Raw genomic sequence first — 9,410 nt, 5'->3', positions numbered from 1 at the left:
TGCACTGACGCTGATAGTGGATCAATAGGTGGAAAGCGCTTGGGGCTGAAATAGCCAACATTCGGTGTGTGGTTTGAAAAAAATAACACCAGCTCACTAAATCACTCAAACGTAATGTTTACTTATATGTGAACAGTAACAAAGTTCAGGCAAAACATAGAGAACAATATTGGAGAAGCTGCTTGATCATGGAGGGCGAGGAGTGGTGGTGCATATGCTCCTGAAACAACAGCAAAAACGCTACGTTAGGGATAATAATTACAATGAGCCATTCTTTCAAAAATATAAAAAATATAATTAGGCTATTAAATACAATTACGAAAGGCTTGGTACTCACTTAATGTGAAAACTGACATCTCCCATCGGTTGCTATTTTTTGGATATCTGGTGATATGTACGTCACTTTAATCCACAGCCAGTTCTCAAGGTTTTTATGCGTCAATCGATTCCTCTTGTGCGTCTTTATTATTATTATTCATTGAAGAAAAGGACGACTCGCATGTATAGGTGGAAGGGAACATTGTGAGCACATAAAATGTGAGTCTCTTGATCGTGCTACACTCCTCTGATCTTCCCACCCAAAAGGCAGTCACAGACTCCGCACTTCTGACCTGGGAGCTTGTTTGAAAATCTATTAGCTACATTTCTAATGCAGCCTCGTCTAATGAGGCGATCATTTGTTTCACCTGGGAAGTGAAGTCTCCATTTGGTCGGACTCTGAGAGGATCGCGTACAAAGGCAATGATGTCTTTTGGGATAGAGTAGTCCTCAAACCTTGACGTGAAGTTGGCCCGTAGCTGCTTGATGAAGTCCACCATCAGCTCTTTCAATTGTCCCAGTGCCTGTGATTTTAGCGTACTGAAATGGAGGAGCCTGCCAGTGGATATATCTGACTCTAACAACTCCTTCCTCGTGAAGGATTCAAGCTTTTCAACCATGTCTATGGCTTTGCCTCTCCCCTGTAGCTGCAGGTTAAGCTGGTTTAGGTGGCCAAATATATCCGCTAAAAAGGCTACATTGGGCATGAACTTTTCGTCTCCCAGAAGAGCAAGGTGGTCAGCTGCTGCCCTAATCTTGCTCAATCTAAGAAACGCCTTGACCTCATCCAGTAGCGCACAGAAGCGGTCCAACGCTTTCCCTTTGCTCAACTAGCGCACGTCATTGTGAAGCAGCAGGTCATCGTGGGTGCCCTCTTCTGACTGAGACCCTTGAAAATTACCCCCTGCACAGCGTCCGACAGTGCTTCTATGCAGCGTATAGCACACCTCGCAGAGAGGGACACCTGTTTCACTGACGCAATGACACCATCCATGGACTGTGACATGGTGGCCAGTTCCTCCAAAACGGTCGACATCACCTCCTTGAAAACCTCAAAAATTGGCCCACGGCCAAACTTACTTGCCTACCCCTGCTGTAAGGGAATACATTTGTCTATTTTGTATCCTGATGACCTACATGACATGTAATACGTTACTCCCTAAGCCTGATTTCACCCACCTGCAACCGATTCGCTAATAATCACAAATGTTCATTTCTTTGACCCCTTGACTCGACTATTTCTTGTTTAATAATCGTTACATATCCTCAGGACCAAGTTCCCGTGTCCTGCCTTTCACCTGCTGATCACCCACTGCTCATTTAATGTGGACTGTCCTTTACAATGGACCAACTAGTCTTAGTGTCTTAATGCAAATGTTTTGTAAAGTGATGCTAGACCAAAAACGTGCTGTTGGGTTGTGTGCTCTCTGCAGTCTGTACTCAAAGATTGTTTATGAAATGAGAGCTTCACTCTGTTTGTGTTGTCCAAACGGCGCCAACAGAGCAATACGTCTTCTTTCCAGCAGATGGAATAAATGTTACATCATCCAGTTCAACTGTCATCCACACATTAATGATTCAAAACAGCAATGTGTAAGATATGGCTAGTAATTGACTATTTCAACAGAATGTGAAGGGGTTACATTCTTGAGGCCATGTCCAATATGTTTATGTTTTGTTTGATTAAATCTACTGAAATTAGCATTTAAGTACTAAACTATTCTTAATTACTGTCATTACATCATGGGTTGGCATTGCAAAATTAGAACGCATAAAACCCAACTTTATTTCTTCTAAGTTGCGGGTGTTCATTGTTTAGAAGTCTGCTGTGTTTCATCCAAGCTTCCACTTCGTGCACTGATAATGCTGAAAGTATCTGTTGTATGCTTTACCTGCTCCAGTAACACAAGTGTAATTCACTGGACAGAGACAAGAGATAGTGGATGGATCCAGAGGAGAACCAGAAGATAGTCCGTGTAGAGCCCTCAGGTTCTGAAAATCATCAGGGATAGAGCTAGTAAAAAAACTCCAAAAACCTGAATAGAGCTAGAAGATAGCCAGTACCAAGCCAAGAAAGACCCAGTAGAAAGACAGGAAGGAGCCAAGAGTTTGTATTTTGTATCTTTTAATATTCAAGCTCTTCTCTTAAGGTATTATAACTTCCTATTTCAACATGTATCCTTTTATTCCAATTTAAAAAATCTTCAACTTTTGCTGCCAATTATTGATGTTGTTTCACAGCTTTATCTTAAATATTTAGACTTTTTTCTTTACATATAGATGACATGAACAACACTATCCACTCTGCTGGATTCTGCCCAAATCTGCTCAAAATGCATGCAAACATCTCGCTTTATCCATACTCCTGCAGTTTTTTTGTTCTGGATTCATAGTGAAGTTTATTAGATGTTCTGCACTGTTATTGTTAGAGGTAAGAAAGCAGCTAAAACGCAGGAGTTTATTTTTTACTAACTTTGTCAGTTTGGGTCTGTAGATTACTCCTGAATTCACCAACAGTTAGGATCACATAAAGCCTCATTTGCATATTTAGACATGAAACGTCATAAACTTGTGAAAATGTGATATAAATATGCAAACACAATAAAACAATTTTTAACCTGGATTTACCAAATGTTCACATTTCTGTTCTGGAATACTCCATAAATAAAACGTATTTAATAAGAAAATGCCTAATTTACATATAAACATAATATTTCATAAAAGAAGGGGGGGGCTTGGCTGTCTACAAATAAATACTTTAAGTCCCCCAAATATATTGAAGCTGAACCTGAACTTTCAATTCCATTAGTGGCCGCGGGGGCCCTATGCATCCGCACAGTCCGCCTATAGCAGTGTTTCTCAAAGTGGGAGAGACCAGAGGCCTCTACTACGAAGCTGGTTCAACCTAACCTGGATATGTTTGAGTTAGGCGGTTGGCCTAATCCAAAACATGCGCGCTCTCGCTAAACTGTACTACGACGTGGGTTATCAAGTGGATCGCTCAAGCCAGCCGTGTCCTATCTAGTTAGGTGCGCGTTCACGTGAAAGGGGTGGTATTTGGAGCATTCGACCAATCACAAACATGGAGAAGCGTACTGACAGCGCAGCGTCATACTTCCTGAATGAAAAGTGAACGTTAATATTAGTCAAATATGAAGAAGTTAAACTTTAAACATCCATGACTTAAACATTTTATCCAGGATCAAAGCCACATAGCTGCACCTGCAAGGTGAATACAGCTGATAAAAGAAAAAGTGTTTGAATGCGTACATTAACAGGTTTATTCATTTATTGTGACACGAGTGGATCTGACTTTAATTACATTTGTCTCGAGTGTTTCGTCAACTTAATGTGTTGCTTAAAATAATACTTCTGCATACAGTATGTGACACTGTGAGTGTTGCACGGCCAGATACGGCTCAGCTGACTCAGATAAGGAGATGATACATTATGATGTGATATGCCGAGGACTGTACGTAATGTTACTCTGATCCGGTTACTTATGTTGTGGCAGATATCTAAGTAAGCTTTCTTAACGCTAATGTTATAATAGTCAGATTGCTTTGAAGATGGGAGGTGATATTCTATAAATGTTCAAGTTCACACAGTCGGTGATTTTTGCCAGCCGTCTTTCCAGCAACAACAGCTTTTCTGTATTTCCTTTCTCCTGTAATATACTTGATTGCTTTAAACTCCGCACACTGAGCTCTGATTGGTCAGCAGGCAGTGCGTTCACTGAGTTGAGCTCTTAGCCTGCAACCTAACCTGCTCCGGGGCAGGTTAGCCGCACAGCATAAGTTACCATGGAGATCTAGCCCGCTAAAAAGAGAACCAGCGTCGTAGGACCGGAAAGCCAGAGTTTCCCCTGAAGTTAGCCGGCTAAGCGAAAATCCCGCTTCGTAGTATACCCCCCTGGAAGAACAATTGTTATGAGAAAAACATTTAATTGTTATGACGTCGGCATGACCGGCGGAACACTAACTGTTCTGATCTGTAGTTACACTTAGAAACCTATGAAGGCGCTGTAGGACACAGTTGTGTTATGTACATGATGAGGATTGAAGGTCAAGGCTGCAACTCCATTTTGAAAACATTTGCAGTGCAAAAAAGGCTCAGTGCAGCTACTAATGATAACAATGATATTTGACAACAATTGTTGTCAAACAACAATTGTTGTCAAATATCAGCATTTTCTTTCTTTCAATTTTAAAATTAAATTGAAATTAAATTCTTATTCAATAAAACTGTTTTACACTTTTAAAACAACACCATTCTGCCCCCGCTCCCATAGCGGGGCAGACAGACAACAGGAAGAACACTCTACAAGCACTGTACAGCTGGACACACAAGAAAATGTACATTCATTTCAAGCATAGCAATCATTTAACATATCATACATTTCCCGCGTGTGTTCACAACCATATCATAAACGATGCGTTAGCTTCATGCTAACCCCTATGGGAAATTACATTGAAAGGCTAGCGGTTAGCATACATAGTTGCAACTATGAATTCACAGCAATATTTCCACCATTTAACAATGTATCCCGCAAACATACTCTTCATTAACAATGTTGAAACAACAGAGCATAGAAACACTTACAGGCATATGTTTTCTTAGACAACAATGCAGATTAGAAACGTGCGTCTGAATACAAGAGACGAGTTCTGCATAACTAAGGCAACACTGAGAGTACAATACATAACTCAAAGCACTGTAATTACCATTTGTACCCACTAGGTGTCCTTTTGACCTAAACAACAGGACAACACAAACATATTTATTTTTGTTCTGTTGTCTGATACAAGCCATGATTAATCTACAGTTTACAATGATTTTAACAAATACTGCACATACATCCGTTAAATTAAACAAAGCAGGCACATAAAGACATTGATATACTGTCACTCAGAGGTCCAAGGAGTATCTGGCCTTTTTCTTAAGTAAAAATATTCATACCACACTGTAAGAATAGTCTATTAAAAGTGAAAGTCTGGTAATGAAAATGTTACTTAAGTATAATTAGCTACATGCTGTTTGAGTATTACACGTAAAAAGTATCCTGTAGTAATTGTAGTAACCCTTGAGAACGTAATAGCTCAAGGATTTCTAACAATATTTACATTTTTAAACAGAACCTTATACTTGATAAACTCTATATAAGATAGTGAAGCACAAAGTACAATATTTCCCTTTGATTTGTAGTGGAGTATAAAGTGCAACGAAAAGAACATTCTCAAGTACCTCAACATTACACCACTGCTTCTGCAAACATGTGGACTTTCAAGAGAAATCTGGAGGAAATCAAGTTCAAGAAAGATGTTTGCAAACGACAGAAGCGTATTTCAACTTTGATGTGTTACTTAAGTTCATTGCATGGATGATGTCCGTGAGCAGAAGGCAGGCGTTCACCCTCATCAAGCACCGCCGATCCCTCGATGGAGATGGACACGTTGGGAGGTGTGGTGTCTTCTTTTGCTGCACTTCATGGGGGACATGGATCTTCACGACACTCAGCATAGTCCTTTTTCCACAATATCTTTGCCTCCATTCTGTCAAAACATGTAAATCAGTGTTAACATACAATACTGTAAACCTTTCTGTGAATTTGAGTGAAGTTGAGTTAGCTATTTAATTTAGTGTTTAAGTAGCCGTGTTCTTTTTAAGCAGAGGGGATGGGGTACGCTTCAAAGGCTTTATTATCATATGCAATAGCTACAGTGTGGATATGGGAATTTATATGAACTCTTATTTGTTACGGTCAAAGTATGACCACAAGTAAGGAAGCTCAGTTCATTAAATGTTTGCCTTGTTCCCAACAGGAAGTAAACCTGATTAACTAATTGGGTTCTACAAGCTCAAACTATCAATTCTCCTGAAAAACACATTTTGAATCAGAATATTAAACATTGAAATTGAGTAAGTTTGAAAATATATATAATATTATACAGTGAAATTAGATTCCAATGTACTTTATCTAAATGTTAACTTAAAAACTGGAGACTGAAGAGGTTTTTCCACATACTGGCAAGATGTAGCCTACTTACCTTTAGAGAATAGAGATATTCATTGTACAAACAGAACAGCAGGAACATTTTAACACAAATCAAGCAGAACATTTACCTGGTTCTCTTTAATCAGCTCCTCTGCAGTCTTCCAGAAGCTCCATCAGGCGGGAGGACGGCTTCCGTCTAACTTCAACGTGGTGCTGTTTAACAGATATGTCGATTATTGTAGCGAACACACATAACTGTAAGTACAGAAAGATACTGGAGACAAAGAGTATGCCTTAACTTTAATTTAACGCGCTACAGAAGGAGGCACCAACAGTTGAACTTCCCAGTAGTCTTCGTGGATCACCTCTCTGGCCGCATCACGGACTGGCCCACAGAGCAGCATCCATGGCAGTGAATGTGACATGCCCTTTTTTTAGGAATCTGGTGCCGCTATCTGTCTCAGTGTACAAAGGAAATAAAAGCACACAGGAAATAAAAGCACACATGTGCATCACACACAGTCGGATGCATGTGAGTGAACTGACGACTTCCACAGTAAAGGAAAACTCAGTTTGGCAACACACTGCTAACTACCGAGCAGCATTTGGAAATGTAGCGCGAACACCATCAACAAAAAAACTCTTCTGAACTACTAGTGTGCTACACTGCCACATGTTTTAATCAAAACTGTGAATTTCACCAACTGTTAACTAATTTGAAGCAACTACTAAACATTACATGTTATGTGTCCCTCGTCCATGAAAGCAGGCTAAATTATCAAGCACGCTAACTAGCTAAATTGCTAAGCTGAAACACTGACGTTAGCTAACATTTGTTTGATATCCATATTAAGCTGACAAGCTAACGAGGATGTACAGAGTTAATAAAGTACAAAAATACTTACATGATTCAAAATCCACGAGTATTCTTATTAGACGAGGGTCCATGCTTTCATGCTTTCATGCTTTCTTGTCTTCAACTGGAACATCTGCTTTTTTTCAAATATCTGTACTGTGCGCAAACTCCTCTGACGTAATCGTGGGCGTCGCCCAATTTTACTCACATTGCCCAGGTACATTTTACTAGCTTTTCACAGGTTGTAGGTCAACACATTACTTTAGTTAACATTTACTTGGTGCTATGATTTAAATGTACTTATCAAAATGAAGATACAAAATTACAAGTAACACATTAAATAATAGGAGAGATTCTGAGTAAAAGGAAATTATTAGTAATTTCTTGTATAGTTTAAACACATAATCATCGTATTATTTACTTTTTCTTACTCGTTTTTATCAGTGTATCGTTAGGATTTTATCGATACCGATACCGGTACTGCTTATCGGTATTTTTCGATACTTTTCAATCATTTGGTGCTCAAAATTATAGACATGAATACAAGATGTGAAGATTAAACAGTCATTTTATTCTAATTTTCTTGCGGAAATAATTGTATAACTTATACATTAACTTCTCAGAAGCAGACAAAAATAACTTAAAGGGGCGTGGCTCACCCTATCATGCTTTTTGGAGTTTTCCCTCAGACAAAAGCTGAAAAGAGGTATTTGTTTTTAAAAAAAATTAAATTTTAAATCAGTTACATCTTCATCCAGACATTTCAAACTGACAACCTAGCTCGACAAGAGATCCTTAAAACATTGTCCTACGGTGATATCATGCAAAACTGTGATATGAAGAAATTGGTAAAAAGGCTAAGATGGCAAAAAGATAAAGGCGAGTACGTATATTATTCTGGATTTTACTTTTTAAATCATCAGAAAATAAATGATGTGCTGAACTGAAACACGTCAACATGTGTCTGAAGGTTTAAACATAGAACAAAGTATTTGAGCTTAAAATATGTCAATTCCTAGTAAACGAACAACAATTGCTGAACCATACATTGAAACATTGACCTTTAACAACATTTAAATGCAGTTTTCCAATTCACAATGACATCTGTAAGTTTAACTGTTTAGTTTATAAAGCATTCAATGAAAGGCCAAATTATTATAGGTGTAGGAGCTCACATTAATACACTGTCAGTGTTAATAAACTAAAAAAAGACAAGGCGATGTGCCTTCAAGACTTCACTCAGGTTGGTAAACAAAACATATTACCCGTGTGCAGCAGCTAACCTGCCTGCAAGCCTTCGCTCAGGTCACCCTTACACACGGCGCGGCTGAAGCCCGCTAGCGCTATTAGCACTAGCAGTATCGCTAGCAGCCACATTGTTTAAGCTTTCAAATACGCTGCACCGTTTTAGATTCAAGGAGTATCTTGTTTGCAAATGCTTCATTAAGTTGCTTGTGTTACCCCCTTTACTGTACAAGCAACTAATTGAGTACATAGATTGCACCTTGTACTATCGCCACTACATTTTTTAAAAGTGCACCCAGACCTTCAATCGCTTCGCTCTGCCCGCCATGCCAGTCTAACAACAATAATAAGAGCGCTGTTGAGAGAGAGTGGCATTTACAGTGGCCAATCAGAGGGGTCTCAAACCGGATACATCACACGGGATGAAGGTTCTCAACCAACCAGAATGGTTTAAAGTTAAACTAAGGAAGTAGACATAACACATATAGATAGCAGCACCGTCTGTCCAGTGGCTTAACGGTATACCGATACCGTCCAATCAGGTACCGGTTCTCGATACCCATCCCTAGTGTTGATACTGCGAGGAATCGTATTGTGTGAAGAGAAATTGAAGATGTTGTTTAATTGTTGATATATTTATGATCCACGTCAAGTGTTCAGTTTCGGCGGCATTTCTTCCAGTTTTTCCAAAGGTCTTCTCATCAGGGCTCTATAAATAGAGAACTACAGCAGATCTGTACATGTAATTCAGCCGAACCTTGTATTACAATGCTGTTATGTGATGACTTTCAAAGAGAAAAGCAAGAACACTCGGAAAAAAGTATTATTATTATTTATTTTTTAAAGTTTTTCGGATTTCATATCGCATTAACACCATATACCTACATGCATTGCGGCTAAAACATCCAATCAGCGAGTTTAAACCATAGCTGAGGATCTTGGGTAATCAGTTCAGTGGCTGTGTATCGCAATAATGCTCGAAATGTCCCTTATAGG

At 39.1% G+C, this 9,410-nt stretch overlaps 1 long non-coding RNA gene across 2 annotated transcripts; it reads right to left on the bottom strand.

Annotated features, from left to right (window-relative positions):
• Positions 1–4,562: 4,562 nt before the first annotated feature.
• LOC307043339 lies at positions 4,563–7,332 on the bottom strand. Of its 2 annotated transcripts, XR_013809348.1 has the most exons (4): positions 7,219–7,332; positions 6,613–6,768; positions 6,442–6,526; positions 4,563–5,870 (listed from the first exon to the last, which is right to left on the bottom strand). It is a non-coding gene; the product is annotated as an uncharacterized lncRNA (long non-coding RNA). The 2 variants fall into 2 exon arrangements; XR_013809347.1 differs by having other exon boundaries at positions 6,442–6,768.
• Positions 7,333–9,410: the final 2,078 nt, after the last annotated feature.

This window comes from Notothenia rossii, assembly GCF_949606895.1.
Source record: "Notothenia rossii genome assembly, chromosome: 6".
Taxonomy (NCBI): Eukaryota; Metazoa; Chordata; class Actinopteri; order Perciformes; family Nototheniidae; genus Notothenia; species Notothenia rossii.
Note: the sequence above shows the minus strand (reverse complement) of the source record. Positions and strands in the feature narration are given on the sequence as shown.